We start from the raw sequence: 4,294 nt of genomic DNA, 5'->3' as shown, positions 1-4,294 counted from the left end.
GTGCTTTTGTGGTGATTTTTGTAAGCTCCGCGAGTCGCAGGACATCTCATACACCTATGGCCTGCGCTTCTTCATGTGTGCCAACTACGAGTATGACAAGCCTCAACATGCAACAACTGGTTATCGACTGGTACGATAACAAATATCCGCCTCATCTTTTCCGATTTCGCACCCTTTTACTAACCGCTCATCTTGTTCATTTGTTCAGTCCCCTCCATCGCTCTATGATTTTATTCAATGACTCGACAATGAGCAAAATAACGCACATAAGCAGTGGGTCGACATGAACATGAGGTGGAGAAGGGAAGCGTATGCACGTCAGGAGTACGAGCAGCAACAAGAGGAACTTCGCCTCAAGCGGGAGGAAGAAGAGCGCATGAGGAAGACGGTGCACGACCATAACGTGGCTCAGGCTCAGGAGGCTGAGAGGGAAAGGAAGCGAAAGAGAGCCCGCCGTGCTAAGGCGGCAGGTCCCGATGCCCTCCGAAAGGGAAAGTATCCTAGATGCACTCAGTAGAGAGTATCTAATGTAACCCGACATACTTTCCCTCCCTAAGGCATGTTATGATTAGGATCGGCGCACTAATAAGTAGATCTTAGTGCAAACCGTACATGCCACCTTTATTTCCTCATCGTGTCGTCGCGGTAACAGTGTATTGTAATGTTCTCCACATATGTTTAATACTATGTTTGTCATCGTTGGCACCCCATACTCACGTAAAATGATGCAACTGCTAATTACTGATTTTTTATTCTCCGACTATTATATAAACTACTCCAAATTTAAATTCTTAATTTCCTTAAAGCCCTTCCTTTTTATTTTTTAAATTACACAAAAAAAATACATTTTTAGGGGGGGAAAAAGGTCATAACCGCCCCCTCAGAGGGCGGTTAGGTGCTCTAACTGCCCTCTCAGAGGGCTGCAGGCGTCTAGTTTTGCAAATTCTTCTACGGAGAATCTATTTATTTAAATTTTTAATAAAAAATAAAAAAATAAAAAAACTCCGAAAGTTTTATGAGATTATGTGGGCTTTGGAATTTGGAGTTGAGGTGAGGCCTGAGGTCTTGAATGCGGATTTAGTTTGTTTCAGCTGAGACTGTGAAAAGTAGATAGTATGTGGTAAGAAATTGAATTATAAAAAATTTATTGTAAATTATAAAAACTGGTGAAAGATAGATTATTGGATTGTTACGATCTAACATTTAGATCGTAACAATCTAGCTGTTAGTTTCAGTTTGTAGATTATAATCATATTACAGTTTTAATAATTCAACTACTTATTTTAGCCTATAAATTATAACTACAATTCAGCTTTTACCATTCCAAACTAAGAGGATCCAAAGCTGGACTTAAAAAAAGAGAGTCTATTTTACTCTTTATAAATATTGCATGAGTTCACTTAACCCTTAAAATATATTTTTAGTCCATTTAACCTCCTAATGTTACAATACTATATCACTTAATCCCCTTCGGCTGGTTTGCTAGGTGGTTTTGCCACGGTGGCGTCTGATGAGTGGGCCCCACGGGGCGTGCGAACTCACGCTTATTAACAGCCCCTAAGCGACATATAACATCCCCGTCCTTGACTGTGCACGCACCACAGACGATCCCCCATTCCTAGATCATTAGTGCTGCCGACACATTCTTTCCCATCAAGCCAACGTACACGCCAAAGACTGTGCACGCTTCCCCATCAAGGCAGGTGTGGGACCCTTTGGTTTTACGGTGACTTTCATCCTGAATCACTGGATAAGTACTGTTTCAGTCGGAGATTTTGAAAAATAGTTTACAGGAGTTGGGTTGCCAGAAGTTGGATTGTGAGAAGCTGGATCGTAAAAAGTTGGATTGTGAAAAAATCTTAGATTATATATAAAAAAATTTTGATGAACAATTTAGTAAAATAAGCTTTCATAATCTATCAAAAGCTAAAAAAAATCAGCTTCTCATATTCCTACAATCTAATCAGCAAATTTTAAAAAGCTATAAAAAAACTGTCTGTTTATTTCAATTTTAAATTATAAAAATTAAAAATTACAATTCGAAACTGAAACAAACAAACAGTACTAAGATGGTTAGAAAGGACTCGTTTGTTTAAACCAGCTTCAACTATATTTCTTTTATTTTATTTCCTGTTCACCCTCGTAAATTACTGTTCATCTTATAGGATTTAGATCCATCAAGCCATCCGCTGCATCTGCCTAGAGCAACAGCATGACAGCGCACATGCCTGCCCAATTGCACGAGATAAAAGCTTTTATCCTTCCTGAGCCCAGATACATAACACTAACCCCAACACCTCCACACAACCAGAAGAATAATCCCCAGAAAATCTACGAACACATCTCCTTGACCCTTCCCGAACCACACACCGTATCGATTTTGTTCTGATCCACTTTGTGCAAGAACGCTCCAGAGTCCAGAGGCTTGATGTCATCACCTCCGCCCACAAGTCACCATCAGAGTAACTCCCAGAAAATCGAGTCACTTAGTGTGAATTTGTTAGACGATAAGATTATATAGGATATGATTATTTATATTTTATTAGATTAGATGATTTTTTTACTACCTTTGTTTTTAAATAGAAGTTATTTTAGAAATTTGATTCTATTCTTAAATAGAAGGCGTTTTAGGTTTTCAAGTGGTGTTTTATTAAAGTACTCATATTAAAGTAAATATATTAAAGTAAATATATTAAAGTACTCATATTTATAAAAAAACTGCTTTTAAAAGCTCTAGTTGATCTAAACAACCTAGCTTTTATCCGGCTAACAATAATTCAACCACCAAGATAACAATAATCTCATAAGTTGGCTCTCTTTGGCTATTTTCAGCTAATGCATGTCAAAAGGACCTTTTTCCCTTCACCCCCACGACCTTATCCCCTCACCCGCATGTGTTCTTTCCACTTACGCTCGCTTTCTCTCCCTCACGGGCGCAGCCGTCGCCGCCCATCTCTCCCTCATGCTCGCAGTTGCCGCCGCCCATCTCTCGTTCACGCTAGCCGAACCCTAGCCACCGCTGGGGTTGCAGCTCTGCCACTGCTGCCGTCGCAGCCCACCGTAGCCTCGAATCTCGTTGATGGAGCTTTTTGGGAAGCACGGGAATGACGACACGTTCGTGGATCCCATCACGCCTGTCATGTCTCAAATCTTTAATCACGCAATTAAGCATAATCATACTTTTTAAGTATTATGTTTAATTTTGCGTTATTGTAATTCAGCATACTAATGCACTTTATTAAAAATCAATTGGATGAGAGAAAGAAATTCAGGAGAGAAAAGAAAGAAATTCCCAGTCAAAACGGACCATTTTCTCTAAAATGTGGGTCCCACATGTGGGCCAACCACCCTACCTCTTTATGGGCAATAGCCCACTCCTTCTCTCTCTCTCTCCCACCTGCTCCCGAGCTCCAACCGGCCAAGGCAAGAGGAGCACCCCCTCTCTCTCAAACTCTCTCTTCCTCCCTCATATCCGAGCTCAAGAGAAGGAGTGGAGGTAAGCATGTGTTACCATTGCGATCACGAGCTCATAAGCTATCCATTCCTCCAATTTATTTTCGTTTTCTCCAAGGATTCGAGCTGATTTTGTTGTCTTTTGGTGTTCTTAGTTGAAACTCAAGGAACACCAGAGTTCTTCGATTTCCCACCGTTTCCTCCTTCTCCCGGCGGTCCCCAACCTTGGTAAAGCACCTTGGGTAAGTCCTCTAGGCTTCCCCTGGTTTGGATACGCATTTAGTTGGTCAAAAATCCGAATTTGGAGCTAGGTGGTGAAGTTTGGGTATTTTTGATGATTTAGACCTAATTTGAGGATTTGGATGAATTTGAGTTAGGAATTGAGTTTCTAGGTTGGGTAGTGAGTTCTAGGACACTTAAATTAGCTCTAAGATGTTTTCTTTTGATATGGAGAAGTTCGCAAATCATTTTGATCAATTTTTCCTCCTCTCAAACGGGCTGTTCTGGAGCCACCTAGAGAATCCGGGTTAACCCGGAGGGTCCAGGTGACTCCCAGCCGAAAATAACAGAGGACCCCTCTCGGAGGGTCATCTGGAGACTCCGGTACCCGAAGTAAAATTCATAGTAAATTCTTCATAGCTCCAAAAATTATGAAACCAATTTTGTTGGTTTCATAATAACCTCCTATATCCATTAAAAATATACCTGACCATGAAATAGTAATTAAATTTCTGAGATGAATTAATTAGGTTAAATCTTCTTTAATTCGCCACTAATTCTTTACAAGTCCAAAATGAGTGAAACTAATTTTTCTAATCTCCTTATGACTTGTTGTCGGTGT

The sequence above is a fragment of the Phragmites australis genome, chromosome 16 (genome assembly GCF_958298935.1).
Source record: "Phragmites australis chromosome 16, lpPhrAust1.1, whole genome shotgun sequence".
Lineage (NCBI taxonomy): Eukaryota > Viridiplantae > Streptophyta > Magnoliopsida > Poales > Poaceae > Phragmites > Phragmites australis.
The sequence above is the reverse complement of the archived record's forward strand: the minus strand, read 5'-3'. Positions refer to the sequence as shown.